At 35.9% G+C, this 19,013-nt stretch overlaps 1 pseudogene; it reads right to left on the bottom strand.

Annotated features, from left to right (window-relative positions):
* LOC110767940 (DEAD-box ATP-dependent RNA helicase 35-like) overlaps window positions 1-12,913 on the bottom strand; it is a 75,037-nt pseudogene extending 62,124 nt beyond the window's left edge.
* Window positions 12,914-19,013: the final 6,100 nt, after the last annotated feature.

The raw sequence follows: 19,013 nt of genomic DNA on the forward strand, positions 1-19,013 counted from the left end.
CTCTCAAACACTTCTCTAGAGCTCCCTTCCCTTCTCTCCCTCAAATTCTCTTAGTTTCTTTTTTAGTTTTCAATTGTTATAATGAGATCTTTGTGCTGAAATTTTCCTTTAAGTCTTTCCAAGTTCTACTTTAATTTTCATTGTTATGTAAATTCTTTTCTTTAGTTTCACGTTTGATTAGTTTCCAAGTTTCAATTATGATTTTTGTTCTTATTCATTATGCTTATAAGTTAATATGCTAGTTTGAATGATTGATCACCATTTAGGCTTGCATGTTAGCTATCTTGGTTTGAATTAAGAGTAGACACCATACTTTAATTCAAATTGAACTATGAATAGGAAGAGTATGTATGGACATTCGACAACAGGGATTAGATACATGCTTGGTTGTTTAAATTGTTCTTCTATGCTTAATGGGTTCCTAATGCTTAATTTTAGGTTAGACAACAAATGATCAAATTAGGGAATTAGGAACACAAGGTTATGACCACACACCATGGCTTAATCATACATTAGCTAGAATCAATCCGTTAATCTAATTGAACTTGGGAACTTATCTGCTTGAGTTAGTTATTTTCTTTCTTCCTTGTTTTATTTATTTCCCTTCTTTTTCATTTCTGTTTTGTGTAGGGAAAATGAATTGAATCATTCAATCACCAATCCTCGTGGGATCGACCTCGCACTTACATACGCTATACTACCAAACGGCTCGTGCACTTGCGAGTATCACAAGTTGAGGATGTAGCTGAATTCATTTTGGTGCAGCTGTATCTACGCAACACCAACTAGCCACCTTTAATTAATGACCACCTGCCAACCCACTTTATAATTAATGTCCATATACCAAACCCACGTTATGGTCAGCCAAAGAATGAAGAAAATCCTTCATCATTGTACCATGCTTTGTCTCCCACTAAAGACATAATTAATCCATGCAATATCATTGGCCACTAACATTCAACAATTGTGGCTTCCCATTTTTCTCTTCCTTTGGTAGCTTTCGGCAAATGCATGAGAAAGGAAAGAACCAATCTCTTCCTTTCTCCAAGTGGATGACATGCAACGCAACAAAGATAGTAAACAACATAATATTTGAGCCAATTTCAACAGATGATTTACACCAGTGAAAGGAGCAAATGGGACTTGGTATTGATTTGGTCGATACATTGTATCAAAAATTACAGCATCACCAAAGTAATTATAAGCTGTCCTAGATCTTGCATCGGTCCAAAAGACATTAGTTCTCATAATCAAGTTCGATAGCATAATAGAAGCCAGGGTTTTCAGCATGCATCTTCTTGAAATACTTAAGAAGATTCTGAGCATCTCGTCCAAGTGTTCTCTTTCGCCTAGACGGCCTTGTATAGTCAACAGGCCCAAGATTCCGTGCTGGGTGATTTGGTTCTACAGGTGAGACACTCCTACCTCCACGATTGGGTTCATAAGAGACATGATTACCCTCTGTGGCAAAGTAAACATCAGTAGTGGCATCCAAAGTCTCTCGGCTGCATTCTTTGTAGCACCAGCAAAGTGCCTACGGGGTCGAAGGTAATGGACCTTACTAGGACTTACCATAGAATGGTTGTGGTCCTCAACAAACTTCGTCGCAACCCAACTGTTTGCACCCTTTCTCTCTATACGTAGCATGGCATTGCAGCTTTCTACGTTCTTTCTTTTGAATACCTCTCTCGAACATGCACAGTCCCATGTCACAATTGGTCCATCAGGCTTAGTACGACTGAACTGACCAACGTGGGTGCTAAAACCTACATGCCGGGAATATACATCATGAAGAGTCTTGGCAGCCTCCTCTGATTCGAATTCCATTCCCACATGTGGCTTAGTATTCCCATCATCCTGAATACTTATTTCTCTCCCTGTAAAATTTTGATTTACATTCTGCTTTTCACCTGGTTCAGTGTTTTCTTCCATGTGATTTTCCATGTTTTCCCCCTCAACATCTACCACCACTTCAGTGTCCATGACAATTTTATGAAAAATATAAAATAAACAAATTCTTCAATAAATCTCTCTCTCCTCTCTCCCTCACGCACCTAAACCCATCTTCTGAAAACAAATTCCAACTCATGTACAAAAAATTAAAACACCAAATTATCGTTTTCATTTTCTACCCAATGTGTTGGTCCGATTGCTTTCCTTTTTTCTTTTCCTTTTCTGGTTGGTCTAATTTTTCTTTTTCTTTCTATTTTTTTTTCATTTGTCTTTTTTGTTTTCAATTTTCAGTTTTTTCGTTCCACTTCATTATTTTATTTTGCTACACTAGTGTATATTAATTTTTGATAAAACAATCATATATTATTCAATTTCATATTTATTTTAAACTAAAGATAATATTATTTTATTATCTAGGTTTTTCTAAAATTAGATTTTTTAAAAATCTTAATTATACATTATTATTCTCAAAGTATACATTTTTCATTGTTTGTAATAATTTTAGCCTTTAAAATATCAGAATTAAAAAAAAAATAAGGATAGGAATTAGCAAAAAATATAATTTAAAAATAACTCACATATTATTATTCTCAAATTGTCCTACTATTCATGTTTTCACTATTTTCATTTTCTGAATCTATTTTCCAATTAATCTACCATACGCATTTTTGAATCCTAAAAATGCAAAATGTGTTTTCTCGTTTTCTTTCTCAGAAAATATTTTCAAAAAAATTCTCCAAAAATGTTACAGAACGAGCCCTAACATTTCGATTAATTGGAGTTATCAAGAGCTAATTAGTTGCATAACTACAATCCAGTCCAAGTTACTGTGGTCCACAAAATTAAAGGCCCAATACCATTTGTCAAACACTGGACACATCCTTCGGGCCAGTATTCAATACAAAAAATTCCAGGCCCAAACATTGGTCCGAATGTGCAATTGTAGGTAAATCTCAAGATGTAAAAATACAATTAACTAATTTGAAATGTTGTCACTTTTGTTTTTATAAACACCAGTTTTACTTCGCAAAGATAAACATCCACTACACATTCACAAACAAATAGCTACTAATTTAACACAGTCAAAAATCCACTTACCTAAATGCCCAAAATAGAAAAAGCTAGTTTGTTCTTTTAATATAATACACACCTCAAATATTCATAGTTCAAAGTAAATTGTGAACAAGGGTTCCAAGAATGTCCTAATGTTGTGAAGCTCCAACTAAGACACTCTTCTCCACTTGCTCTTGTAACCCACTATCTTTGTCCTCTTTTCAGAAAATTATCTCTTATATGGAGTTTTCACGTCTTGATATTTAAGGCAAGTTTTTTGTGCGTGTCTTTAATAACTGATATTTACGGCATATGACAAAGCACATCTTAAAAAGATAGTAAAATGTGTCGTTAATAACTGATATTTACGACATATAAAAACACGCCTTAAAAAGATATGTGTCTTTTAATTGTATATACACCGTGAATGCAAAAAAATGTATACATATTACGGCGTGCCACTGAATACGCCGTAATTTATAATTCAATTTTTTTTTCTCGAAACCCCCCAATATATTTGCAAATTGCAATCCTCTAAAAATATAAGTTTTTTTTATTATTTTATTATATTTTAATTTTCCTCGTTTTATTTTTCACTCAGACTCTCATCACTTCTCTCACAATTTCTAGATTCTCTCTCAGTGACATTCCAGAGCTCCAATTCCTCGTTCGCTAGAAGACTATTGCTCAAGAGCTCCAGTTCCTCGTTAGCTAATCAAGAGACCAGTTCCTCATTCGCTAATCAAGAGCCCCATCTCCCTCTCTCACAATTTCTGGATTTTCTCTTTGCGTGTCGTTAATCAAGAGCTCCAGTTCCTCGTTCGCTAGAAAATAATTACAAGAATATACTTTTTATATATAGACTTGGTCTTCTCTGAGCACAGCAGTGTTTTGGTGTATTATTATTGGTGTGAAGATGAGTTTTGTTAGATACAGTGTTGTTAATCGAAAAGGGCCAATAGGCCTGAAATTTTCAAAATGGAAATAGCCCATGTTGCTACCACCATTATCTTAAGTTCGAGAAATTTATCTGTTATTGTTCTGGGTATTATATGATTATAGTTCTTAGTTCTATATAATCCTTGAAATTTAGTTTGCTGCACTTTATTGTTTTTTAATAGGTTCATACTAAGAAGGGAACAAATATCTTTGGCTACCCTTCTGATCATCTTTGTTCTCTCTCCCCTGCCTATCTCTAGGCTTGCTAGCCCTCTCTCTCTCTCTCTCTCTCCATCCTTTTGTCTATTTATGTAGACCAAAAGTTAGCATTAGTTGCTTGTCTTAGCATTTCTTTCTTCTGTTTTTTCTTTTGCTTTTTGCTTGAGTGAAATATACTTGAGTAGCAATGATTGATAAAAACCAAAGTCATTGTAAGTAGCAATGACTGGTTTTTTTGGTCCTTGAGTAGATTTAAACAGGTTAAGTTAACAAGTTGTCCACTAGCAATGGATAAAGAATGGGCATCCTTCCCAAGGTTATATTCTGAACTCTATTTTACTTAGATATTAAGATGTCTTTGTGATCGTCCAAATAAAATTACTAGTTTTCATTTGTAGAAATTCACTAGTGTATCAAAATGGGGTACAGAGTTTTGTCGATACAATTCAAGCTAAGGAGGAGAATCTAGAAAAAATAGAGGTAACCATTATGTTAATTTGTAAAAACAAAATTATGTCGAGCAATTGAAGATATGTGCCCTGTTCTAATTGAATAACGAATTAGCTTAATAAATATAAATGTTCATTCCTGAAAAGTGTATAAGGATTTTCGTATAAGAGCTTATCTCAGTTTTTTAATTCGCTTTTGTTCCCTTTTTTATCTTCTTCATATTATCGTATATACGATTAAATAAAGAGGTATGTAGTGCACCGGTGATTTTAAAAAAAAAAATTAAACTAATTAATATGCTGGTTGTATTGGTGTAGATAATTGAATTATTGTAGAGTTTATGTCTGTGTTTAGTATACTATTAGTGGATAGATTCCTATTGAGATAGATAGATAGTCTTTTAATTTTGAGTGGATTAAGAATAATAGATTGCTCAGTAAATTGGGATTAATTAACTGATTGCTTAGTATATGATTTAATGGATTTACTCATGTATTTTCTTTTGTTATGGGTGATGTTTCAGCTTATTTGCGGAGAGGAAATGGTCAACTACTTACGCCCCGTTTGGGATTACTTTTTTTCGCCAAAAACACGCTTCACTTTAAAGTTCAGCAGTTTAAAGTGTTTGGTAAAAAGAAAATATCCCGATTATTTTAAAAGCAATGACCTTTTGACAGCAGCTTTTAAAAGCAGGCTTTGGGTCGCTTTTCAAAGCTGCTTTCAAAAAAAGCAGATATGAACATTTAATGAATTTTTTTAATTCTCAAAATACCATCATTCATTTTAAAAAAATGACACCACCTCCACTTCCACATCCAACTCCACCACTTGCACGGCGTGCAGAATAAGCCGTAATTGCTAATTGATTGTCTTCATTTACGACAATCAGTGCATATTGTAATTGCTTGCACTGAATTACGACTCACTATGCAAGCCTTTTAAAGTAATTATAACGATGTCATATGCATGCCGTAAACTTTATTACGGCATTTTTTTGTGGGATTATTTGCGACTGGAAAACATGTCGTTATTGAGGAACATTATTTATGACATAGGCTTTTATTGCTTGCAGCCTTGCATCGTGAATGATACTTTACGGCGTGCTTTGTGCGTCGTAAATGATGTGTTTTGGTGTAGTGTATCCACACTTACTTCACTCACGTACATCAATAAATTTTTTGCTGGATTTTCTTTTAGTCTATCCAACACACTTGACCATTCTTTTACGTTTCGACCAAAAGGGAACAAACCCAAACCTTTAAGAGTTAATGGAAGACCGTTAGCAAATTCTACAACATTCTTTGAGTGAAATAATATGGGTAGAATATTTTCAGGTTGTATTTCATTCTCCAAAAGGAGGTATTTGTAATAAAAGGTTACAAACCCTAGTAGAGTTATACTAGGAAACAAGATAAAATCCTAATTACATAATATCTATACAAAATGAAATAAATAGAATCCTAATAGACTAGGAAATAAATCTTCTAATTAAACTAGGATCTCACTAACACTCCCCCTCAAGTTGGAAAAAAGACGTCACGCATGCCCAACTTGTCAAGCGAGTTGAGGACGATACTGGTAGAAATGGCTTTCCTAAGAACATCGGCTAACTAATACTTAGAACTTATGAACGGGAAGGAAACAATCTCCACATGCTTTGTACGATCATGTTGCACAGAATCGCAATTGCAACCTTATTGTCACAATATAAATCCATGGGTTTTTGTGGCCCAAAACCAAGATCTCTCAATAATCTCCTCAACCATAGTAACTAGCACACACCTTGAGCCATCCCAGCATACTCGGCATCGACACTAGATCGAGACACCACCTTTTATTTTTCACTTCTCAAGTAACAAGATTACTACCAACAAACATGAAATACCCAGACGTAGAATGCCTATCAGTGGCTGAACCAATCCAATCAACATTAGTATACCCTTCCACATCTGTATGATCATACTTGAAAAACATTAACCCTTTGCCAGGAGTTACTTTCATATATCTTAAAATACGCATCATAGCCCCTATATGATCTTCACTAGGAGAATGCATAAACTAACTCACTATACTCACTACATATGCAATGTCAGGACGTGTATGAGCTAAATAAATCAACTTCCCCATAAGCCGTTGATAACACTCTTTATCAGTAGGGACTTGATCAGGATATAACCTCAACTTATGATTTTGTTCACTAGGGGTATCAATTGGTTTACAATCCAACATTCCAGTTTCTGCAAGTAAATCCAAAATGTACTTCCTTTGGGATTGAAAGATACCATGCTTAGATCTGGCAACTTCAATTCCAAGAAAGTACTTCAAGTCACCTAAGTACTTCAAGTCACCTAATGACTTCATCGTAAACTTGAAAGCCAGATACTTCTGATTTTTCATTTCTGCATGATCATCTCCAGCCACAATCATATCATAAACATAAATAATTAAAGCTATCAATTTACCCTTATAATGCTTTAGAAACAAAGTATGATCCGAGTTACTCTGTACATACCCAAACTTCTTCATAGATGCAGCAAACCTCCTAAACCATGCTTTTGGAGACTGCTTTAATCCATACATGGATTTCCACAGCTTACACACAACACCCTCCATGGAGGTCACATATGAATATCAGGAAGGATCCATGTATATTTCTTCCTTGAGGTCACCATGTATGAATGCATTCTTGACATCATATTGCAACAAGGGCTAGTCATGATTAGCAGCTAAGGACAAGAGTACATGCACAGTATTGTGCTTTGCTATTGGAGTGAAGGTTTTCATGTAATCCACTTCGTAGGTCTGAGTATATCCATTTGTTACCAATCTAGCCTTATAACGGTCAATGGAACTGTCAGCCTTATGCTTCAAAGTAAACACCCATTTGCACCCAACAGCTTTCTTCCCTTTCGGTAAAGGAACTAACACCCAAGTGGCATTCTTGTTCAAGGCTTCCATCTCAACATTCATTGCATCCACCCATTCGGATCAGATAAAGTATCCTGCAACTTAGTTGGCACACATACACTAGATAATTGACACAAACATGATGCATATGACTTAGATAAATGATGAGTTGACACATAATGGCTAATGAGATATTTAGACTTGGCAAGTATATCAGGATAATATTGTACTTTACGCTTCCCACGAGTAGTTCGTGGGGGCAATTGATAAGTAGACACATTATCAAAAATTACCTCATTATTATCATGAGTTGATTGAGACAATGGCAGGGCAGAAGGGGGTCTTGCATCGAACTCATCTACACAAGAATCATTATTATCATTTGTTTATTGTAACCTTTGTGTTGTTGTTGTGTCGAATTCAGTTGTGCCAAAATTGATTTAGCTGCATCCTCAACTTGTGATACTTGCAAGTGCACGAGCTGTTTGTCAGTATAGCATACGTAAGTATGAGGTCGATCCCACGAGGATTGATGATAGATTGATTCAATTTGATTCGTTGCACAAAACAGAAAACAAGAAAGAAAATAACATAAAACAAGAAAGAAAGAAAAGAAACTAACTGAAGCAAATAAGTTAACAAGTTCAATTCAGATTCTCATATTGATTCTAGCTAAAGTATGATTAAGTCATGGTGTCTGGTCCTAACCTTGCATTCCTAATTCCCTAATTAGATCCTTGTTGTTGAACCTAAATTAAGCATTAAAAATCCTTTAAGCATAGAAGAATGTTTTAAACAACCAAACATGTATCTAATCCCTATTGTCGAATGTCCATACATACTCTTCCTATTCATAGTTCAATTCGAATTAAAGCATATGGTGTCTACTCTTAATTCCAACCATGATATAACTAACATACAAGTGTTAATGGTGATCAATCATTCAAACAAGCATATTAACTTACAACCATAATGAATATGAATAAGAACCATAATTGAAACTTAGAAACTAATCAAACTTGAAAACTTAAAATAAGAAATTACATGACAATGAAAAATAAATTACAACTAAGAAAAACATAAAGGAAAATTTAGCAAAAGAGTTTTGTTACAACAATTAAGAACTTAAAAGAAAAACTAAGAGAATTTGTGGGAGAGAAGGGAAAGGAGTGATCGGTTCATAATTGTATATCATTTTGTACCCTTCTAGCTTATGATTTGGTTATGTTTTTGAGTTAAACTTGTGCTTTTAATCCTTTTTGTGTTTATCTTTCAGTTCATTGAGCTTTAGGTAATAATGATGGCTTTAGAGAGCATAATTCATGCAATTCAAGCATGTTAAGGCCTAATTTGGATGAATGGATGAAGAGCTTAAAGACAAACTCATTTTGGCTACAGCCCCCTGCCAGTCCAATTCCGTAGGTCATATTGCAACCTTTGTTTCAACAACCTACATAGCTCGAATGAGGCCACATTCTTCATGACAGTTGTTCCAATTGGTGTGTACTATAACATATCCAAAATTCAGCCCCATTGGATAAATCTGGAGTCCGTTACCTAGCAAACACAGAACCATGCTCAGGATGGATCTTATCAGCGCGGAAAATGAGTTAGCAATTTGTTTCGGCCTTAACTTCTTCCTCCGACCTTGGATTGGCCCAAATAACATATGGCTGGAAAGAAGACATTCTGAACTTCAATTTCGAGTGCTTAAAGTCCTAATTTGATTAAGATAAGCCCAAGTTGTAAGCCCTTGAAGTTGCTGGTCATGCTGACCTCAGCATGTGCTGGTTGGATGCTTGGTCATGGTGAGCTAGGTATGAGCTATCATTTCTGGTTGGAAGCTTGGTCATGGTGACATGAAGATGAGCTAGGGCTGCTGGTGGGATCTATTGGTGAAGTGCATCAACCAATTCAATATTTTCTAATACAAGTGCATCAACCATTTCAGATTTTATAAAACAAGTGTTGTATGCATTAGCCATATTGAATTCAGATTTTCACTTCCCCTAGGCCTATAAATAGGGAAGTTCTCTAACCTTGTAAACACACCCCAAGGGGGGGGAGCTCTCAAACACTTCTCTAGAGCTCCCTTCCCTTCTCTCCCTCAAATTCTCTTAGTTTCTCTTTCTAGTTTTCAATTGTTATAATGAGATCTTTGTGCTGAAATTCTCCTTAACTTTTTCCAAGTTCTACTTAATTTTCATTGTTATGTAAATTCTTTTCTTTAGTTTCAAGTTTGATTAGTTTCCAAGTTTCAATTATGATTTTTGTTCTTATTCATTATGCTTATAAGTTAATATGCTAATTTGAATGATTGATCACCATTTAGGCTTGCATGTTAGCTATCTTGGTTTGAATTAAGAGTAGACACCATACTTTAATTCGAATTGAACTATGAATAGGAAGAGTATGTATGGACATTCGACAACAGGGATTAGATACATGCTTGGTTGTTTAAATTGTTCTTCTATGCTTAATGGGTTCCTAATGCTTAATTTTAGGTTAGACAACAAATGATCAAATTAGGGAATTAGGAACACAAGGTTATGACCACACACCATGGCTTAATCATACATTAGCTAGAATCAATCCGTTAATCTAATTGAACTTGGGAACTTATCTACTTGAGTTAGTTATTTTCTTTCTTCCTTGTTTTATTTATTTCCTTTCTTTTTCATTTCTGTTTTGTGTAGGGAAAATGAATTGGATCATTCAATCACCAATCCTCGTGGGATCGACCTCGCACTTACATATGCTATATTACCAAACGGCTCGTGCACTTGCGAGTATCACAAGTTGAGGATGCAACTGAATCCATTTTGGTGAAGCTGTATCTACACAACAAGGAGCTCTAGAGAGATGTTTGAGAGCTCCCTCTCCTAGGGTGTGTTTGTAAGCTTGGAGAACTTCACTATTTATAAGCCTAAGGGAAGTAAAAATCTGGTTTAAGTATTGCCTCTACCTATAACACCCACTTTACCAACTTTACCTAACTTCCCTACCAAAAACAATTAGCTCATGCATATGTTATGCATGACAATGCACTGCAGTCTACCTGTAGGCTGATTTTGGGCTCGTTCCCCTTCTCAATAAATTCTGCAAAAATATGGACCTTAAAGCTCTTTGTCTTATCTTTTCAACCATATGTGGCCCATCGCAAGGAAAAATTGGAAAGGCCTTCAAATGTCTTTTTTTGGCACAATAACACAAATGCTTCTGAATAATGAACCGCAAAATGCTCCAGAAACTAGACTCCCACATATTCCCAATGGTGTAAGGCTCATTAGCTGGTTCTTCCTCAGCATGTCTGTCCAATCCATGAAGTTGACTGATCTGCAGACAGGTTTGAGCTAAGTTGACTAAAAAAATGCATTAAATGAGTCTCAAAGCTTAATACACTGAAACAAAGATAAAAGAGGGTTAAAAACACAAGTTTAACTAAAAAACATAATGAAATCAAATGCTTGAAAGGTATAAAATCATATATAATTGTGCAATGATCAGTTATTTGTACCTTCATATGCATTCATCACATGTAGTTAAGCCCACTGAACATATGGCGCGTGAATAGTTTAAGCTGCAAAAAGGTTGTGCCTTTAACCTGTGGTGTTGTTTGGTTCCAGCCAAAAAAAGGTGTTGTCTGGTAGTGCTCTTGAATATAATATGAGTGAAGTATATGGTAACTTTTCACACCAAAAATAAAAGGATGTTGTCTAGTTATACATATCCAATGGCCATCCTTCATAAATTCACTATTTACCATGAATTTTTCAAATATAAGTTGCAAAATATGTTAATGCATTGCTTAGATTAGACTAATCATGTGAATGCATATGTTAAATATGTGCAATTATTGAGATTGATTTTTTTCTTTGCCAGCATGTCCTTCAACCTCCCAGGAGTACCAACAACAATATGAACACCTTCCCTGATAATGTCCAATTGCAAACACATATCCACACCATCAATACAAAGCAAAAGCCTTATCTTTGGATATCCAACATGTCTCATAGGAACCATATACTCTTCCATCACTTCATAAATCTGCTTTGCGAGCTCTCTCGATAGGCAAATGATCAATCCAAAAGGCCCTTGATGAGGAACAATTGGCATTTGAATTTCCTCTTGCATTGCAACCATAATCAATGGTAGCCCAAAAACCAATGCCTTTATTGAGCCAGTAGACGCAACACCAATGGAGGTCGACTGGACAATACCCTCTTTCAGAGTCTACAAAATCGGTTCAGGAAATCTCATCTCCATGAAATTCTTAATACGTGGTGGAACATCTTCACAACTAACTTTGATATGCCACCGCATTTGAATCAAATCACATTGCTTTATTGGCATCCTTCTTATACGCAATGGGGGCTTCCAACTTGTTAGTATAGCGTCAGTATAAGTGATTACCTTTGCCAATTAACCAACATTATCGTTTTGTGATTTGATAAGTTCTCAATAATCTATTTCTCTTGTTGCACCATATGCTGGATTGGAGTAATCTTGGGAGCCTTATGCTTCATCTCTAATGATTTAACAAGGAGACTAGGTCTCCTTGGTTTGTCTTCAGCAACAAAATTTGATTTTTTCGGCTCTGCTTTAACAAAGGGACTAGGGTTTGCATGAGCAGCCAACTTTAACATGTCTGACTCCAATTGAAGCTCTAAAGACGTTACCTTTCGTTGAAGAATCTTCTGAGCTTCCATTGCTCGACGCTTCGCCACTGGTATATATTCAACATAATCATTTTCTTTTTCCATGGTTTTTTTTTAATACAACTTCCTACTTTGGAATTAGAAATTTTGATTATGATCTAAATCCTACTAGGAATTAAAAATTAACATACAGAAATATTAGGATATATCCTAATCAAAATATTTCCCAACCATATTCAACTTTTTCGAGTTGAAGAGGCTGGAACGTACATCACAACCAGTTCTTACTTCAGCCAATGGCCCCAACGCATCGCAAAACGTCCACGGCTCCATGTCCAAAACATGAAACTTTTCTCTGGTTGAAAAAATGAACCAAAAACTGCAGTTCACCAATTTCCTTGATTTACATGGCATCCTCTCCTTTCCTTAATGCGTTACTTAGATTATACTAATAGTGTGAATATATATGTTAAATATGTGCAACATGTCCTTCAACCTCCCAGGAGTAGCAACAACTACATTAAAACCCTCCTTCATAATGTCAAATTGCGACCACATATGCACTCTACCAATACAGAGCGAAGGCCTTATCTTGTCTGATCAACAAGCTTTAACTTGTCTGACTCCACTTCAAGCCCGAGAGACGTTACCTTGCATTGAAGAATCTTCTGAGCTTCCATTGCTCGCCGCTTCGCCACTGGAACATATTCAACATAATCATTTTCTTTTTCCATGGTTTTTTTTTAAAAAAATACAACTTCCTACTTAGGAATTGAAAATTTTGATTATGATCCAAATCCTACTAGGAATTAAAAATTAACATACAGAAATATTAGGATATATCCTAATCAAAATATTTCCCAACCATATTCAACTTTTTCGAGTTGAAGAGGCTGGAACGTACATCACAACCAGTTCTTACTTCAGCCAATGGCCCCAACGCATCGCAAAACGTCCACGGCTCCATGTCCAAAACATGGAACTTTTCTCTGGTTGAAAAAATGAACCAAAAACTACAGTTCACCAATTTCCTTGATTTACATGGCATCCTCTCCTTTCCATAGTTCCGAAAACATTGCAAGAAACCCTTCACCCTTATGCCATTCACTCTAGCTCGCTCTCTCTCTCTCTCTCTCTCTCTCTCTCTCTCTCTCTCTCTCTCCCCACACCGCTCTGTTTCTCGTCGTAGGCTTTCCTCTCTCCTTGGGTCATTGTCTATCTCTCTCACCTGTCTGCCATCCTCGTTGGGTTGTTGGCTTCATATACAAATTAGGGCAATTTTATATATTTTCAATTTAGTTTGGTGTTTCATGTTGAATTAAGGTTTCGTTGAAACAAGCGTATGAATTCTGGAAGATTTTGGGTTTGATTTCGTGTGGGTTCAAGGTTTAGTTCGAAGACTGTCAAAGCATGGGTGCAAAACTTGTGAAATCAAAGAAAGGTCCATTTGATTCAGGTGATATATTGGACTAGTTTTGTTGTTGTTGTATGCTCATCTTTGTAGTTTATGAGTTCATATTTCACTATGTTGGGATTGTGAGTCAATGAGCTATGAGTTAGTGTTAGTTATTACTACTAGTTTGGTAGGGATTTTATTTGTTTTGTGGGGTTAGTTTAAATTTGTTTATTGTAACTTTTGTGTTGTTTATACCTTTATATGCATTCATCACGTGTAGTTAAGCTCACTGAACATGGTAGATATAAGTTGCAAAAAGGTTGTGCTTTTAACTTGTGGAAAAGAAAACAAAATATTTCCCAACCATATTCGACTTTTTCAAGTTGTGGAGGCTGGAACGTACATCACAACCAGTTCTCACTTCAGCCAATAGCACCAACGCATCCCAAAATGTCCAATGCTCCATGTCCAAAACACGAAACTTTTCTCTGGTTGAAAAAACCTAACAAAAACTGTCATTCCCCAATTTCCTTGATTTTACATGGCATCACTTCATATCCATAATTCCGAAAACATTGCAAGAACCCCTTCACCCTTATGTCGTCCACTCTAGCTCTCTCTCTCTCTCTCTCTCTCTCTCTCTCTCTCTCTCTCTCGTTATGTATCTATCTCTCTCTCCACCCCGTTCTGTTTCTCGTCGTTGGCTCTCTTCTTTCCTTGGGTCGTTGTCTATCTCTCTCACCCGTATTCCATCCTCGCTTGGTTGTTGGCTCCCTATACAAATTGGGGAAAGTTTATATATTTTGAATTAAGTTTGTTGTTTCATGTTGAACTAAGGTTTCGTTGAAACAAGCGTATGAATTCTTGAATATTTTGGGTTTAATTTCGTGTGGGTTCATGGTTTAGTTCGGAGACTGTCAAAGCATCTGTGCGAAACCTGTGAAATCAAAGGATGGTCCATTTGATCCAGGTGATATATTGGACTAGTTCGTGGTTGTTGTATGCTCAGCTTTGTAGTTTATGACTTTATATATCACTATGTTGGGATTGTGAGTCAATGTCCTATGAGTCAGTGTTAGTTATTACTACTAGTTTGGTAAGGAATTTATTTGTTTTGTGGGGTTAGTTTCCTCTGTAACATTGACTGGAAATCCCGGCGGTTTCCAACGACGTTCCGGCAACTCTAGCCACCAAACCAGTCATTTGAGGTATGCTTCTTTTTCCATTTTTCGTGTTCTAGCTGTCTGCATAGGTGGTTTGGGTCGATTTGGAGTCTTGAGTGTTCGATTAGAAACCTAGGTTTTGTTCGACTTTGAGTTGATTCTCCGACTAGCTCCATCCACTTTTTGGCCTGGGTCCAAGACCAAAAGTGACTCCCCTAGTTGTGGTGGTTCTATAGGTATAGGTATTGGTTTGTGATTTGGACTTTTCCAATCGTCGGAAATTACTCGAAACACTCACGTGCTGTCGGCGCGTGGGACCCATTGTTGATACTCTTAAGGTTCCAAAATAATCTCCATGTCATCCCGAGCACGACGGTATGCTCGGATTAGCAATAGGTTATTGTTTGACTATCGAACGAAACTTCACATATTAAGCTATATTTGGGTTCAACAGGTTCTAACCGTTCGATCGGTCCCATTTTCAAATATGTTGTTCCCCGTGCCTATAGGATCGTGTAGGAACTGGTTGATCGAGAATCGGAGTCCTAGATACTCTGAATCCTTGATTCTAAGGTTGAGTAACTCGGTTACCGTCCGATCTTGCTATCAAGAGCAATCCGACCGCTCGATCGAGACCAAACTCTTGGGACGTATTTAGTAAATTCTGTTGGACCTTTTTGTCATAAGAACTACGTGTGGCTTGATCTCTCACCAAGGGGTACGTAGGTAACCTGGGGTTTCACCTAGGTACAGCCGTGAGAGAGAGAGAGAGAGAGAGAGAGAGAGAGAAGAATCTGGTGGTTTTAAAAATCCAACTTCGAAATATTTACGATTGTGCACTACACTTCCGTTGATCGTAACTTCTTCGTTAAAACTCCTATTTGAGCCCACTATGTGTCTACGAACTCGTATCGACGCGCTCTACGCAACAGTGCCATTCAATTCCCCAAAATTCTAACGGATTAAAAAGTGACCAAACTAACTCTATCCCAAGGGCAAAATTTTAATTTCATAATTAAATAATTAATTTATATAGATTAAATAAATGGTTAAAATTTGGGTCGGGGTGTTACGGTGAATACCAAAAGCTATTGATTATACAAAAAAGTGGATATGGCACTTGTATCTCCATCTGGAAATGTTGTTCGGCAACATACGCCTTGAATAGGGTATGGTTGCGGGAAAGAACGAATAAAAGGAAAGGAACTTATAAAATGTTCAGTGTGTGCCTTGTCGAATTTGAAGTTGTAAATGAATCTAAATTTAATCGTTGGTATTACTTTAAATAATTGTATATTATCTGAATCGTGATTGTTGATATAAGAACTATGTGTGGCTTGATCCCTTACAAAGGGATACGTAGGTAGCCTGGGGTTTAACCTAGGTGCAGCCGCAAAATAAACTATTTGAGTTGTGCTTGCATTGTTCTAAGTGTGGAAATGAATTTTGGAAGAAGAAAGGTCTTTTTTTATTACTGTTACGATATTTGTTACGGGTGTAAGGTTTTGCAAAGGAGTTCAAAAGCAAGAACATTTTAGAAAATGTTTGGTTATGAGGCCAGAGGCCTGTTTGTTTGCTGTATGTGACGGACTTTGTACATACTGAAGTTTGGTGATTTTAAACTGTGTTTTTTTTAGGTTGAAAATTTTGGTAAAGTCTGTTTTTCAGGGGAGACTCTGTCAAAATTTTGGTAGAAGTCTCAACCCTCTTTTCTTTTGTTTTAAGGGAAGAGGAGGGTTGTAATTAGTAAGTGGGTCAAGCATCGGTTGGATGTCGGAAAAACCACAGGATCCGTCACGAATTTTGAGGAATTCGAGGCGGGTTCTGTCAAAGGTTGAGAAATGATTTTTGGAAAAGTTTATGAGTTTGAAAAGGCTTAAGTAAAGAGGTTTTACTTTGAAGGTTTTCAGTTTATTGTTTTACAATGTTCTCCAATAAATTTAGAGTGTAGTTAATATATCGTTTTAATTATAGTTTGTTAGGATAGGAGTCTATTGAATTGAGGTATTTCAAGTTTTGAATGATATACATATGTACGTTTACCGAAGAAATCTATTGCATGATGTTTTGGCATTATTTTCTAAAACGGATGGGGTTATTTATATTTAATATAAATTATGTTTAAAGCTTTATTTTCATCCACTCCCATTTTCTGTTTTGCGTCCCTTAGGTTCTAGATATCTGAGGTAGAGATCACCACGTCGAGGCATCATCGTTGTCCGCTCCGTAAGCTCGGATCATAGGAACTTTCCTTTATCATTCTCTACTTACATTTTTCCCAAGTTGTAAACTTAATTGTTTAGTCGCTCTGCTAGCTTGTTTAAGTTTAGGGTAGAGGGCCTGAGGCCCATTTGATTTGTCTTAACTGTCATGTGTGTTTTGAATTGTGCATGTTGAAAGTTTGGACTATTTATATACTTGTTTGTAGGTACTGTAATTTGAAAAAATTGTTTCAATATACAGGGGAGACTCTGCCGAAATTTCAGCATAAATTGAAGTCTTTATTAGTTTAAATTAGGGCTAAAGAACATTTTAGAAAATTGGGCCCGACATCAGTTAGAAGCCGAATGTGAAGCAAGGTTTGTCACCGATTTTGAGGGGGAATCCTATGCGGGTCCTGTCAACAGTGGTTTTCGTGGTCCCCTTCCCCCTCCCCCCACATGGCACCTAGGTTTCAGTACTTGGAAGTATGCAATCTTGAGGAACCCAACCTAATGATTTACTCCCCTCCCCCTCCCCTTCCACATAGCTTGGCAAAATCTGCGATTTTATCGAGTTCTTATGAAGGTTGGGTTGGGTTACCAAAATGTCCAAGCAATTTCCCAGTATTTTTTTATATGGAAATTTGCATAAATACCACCTGAACTTTTAGGCATGTGCGTTGTTACCACCTGAACTTTTAATTTTTATTTTTAACCACATGAACTTTGTAAAGTGTTGCAATCCACCACCTATGTCTAACTCCGTTAAAATTTCCGTTAAGTTTAAGGGTATTTTTGTCTATTCCTTATAACTAAAAAATAAATGTAAAAAACATAATTTTTTATATATAAAGTTAACCTAATTATACCACACGTTCCCCAACCCCTACTCTACCATACTATATATTTCTGTCTCTTGGCATCTTGACGTGGGTTGTTGAAATTGAATTGCAAATACAACTATAGACCAACCAAGCTCTAGCTTGCTAATGGAATCACAACCCATTTCTTCTGTGACAACCCACACAACAAGGAAATGTAGGCTAAGAAGAAAAATATTTGGAGATCATAGAAGGCTTAACTGCTTGATTATTTTTATGTTTTTTAAATTAACTTAGAACTTGTTTGCCAATGGCAGATGTTTATGAACTTTTTGGGATATTTAGCAAGACTTATATGTAATAGGAAGAAAACTGATTCCTTCCCAAAACTACTATGAAGTTATAAAATTCAAGTTATGGTCTTTGATGTTAAATTTTGTGAATTTGCTGGATATAAGGGAAGGGGGCCAAATTGCAATCTGGATTTTTTCTGTCTTTTTTCCCAAAATGAAAACTTTCATTGAATTGAAGGACAAGCCAAGAAATGCAGGAAGGCAACAAATTTAATGATAATACCATGGCAATTTGATATTAAATGGAAGAGGAGTGTTCTAATTTTCTATCTTATAACTTCTTCAACGTCATACATTGCTTAAGTATATTCCTATTATGTAAATAATAAGAAGAAGGAAAATCATACATTGTGGAATGGGAGGGGGATGAAAAACAAGGGGGCGGCGCTAGTGATGTGTTCCAAAATAAATTTTGGTTGAACACTGATGCGTAGGGTGAATTAGCAGTAATGACATCTTTCTTTCCTTTTTTAAAAAAATTCTGTTTATTTTATTTTATTTTTAGTTATAAGGAATAGACGAAAGTACCCTTTAATTAACGAAAATTTCAACGGAGTTAGACATAAGTGGTGGATTGTAACACTTTACAAAGTTCATGTGATTAAAAATAAAAATTAAAAGTTCATGGAGTAATGACGCACTTGCATAAAAGTCCAGGTGATATTTATACAAATTTCCCTTTTTAAAATATCTTTTTTATACCAACGATAAAAGTAATTCGTTTTGGTTAGCGGATTGAACTTTTTAAGAATAAACCTTCCCATGTCTCCATATTTGGAAACACTAGGAAATAAAGACTAGGAATTGCCATTTTCTTCCATTCCCATGTTTGGTTAGTGCAGTATTAGGAATGAAAAGTTATTCAGTTTTCCAACAATACCCTTTATTTTTTAGTATTAA

The sequence above is a fragment of the Prunus avium genome, chromosome 2, assembly GCF_965620075.1.
Source record: "Prunus avium chromosome 2, drPruAviu1.hap1.1, whole genome shotgun sequence".
In the NCBI taxonomy this organism is placed as follows: domain Eukaryota; kingdom Viridiplantae; phylum Streptophyta; class Magnoliopsida; order Rosales; family Rosaceae; genus Prunus; species Prunus avium.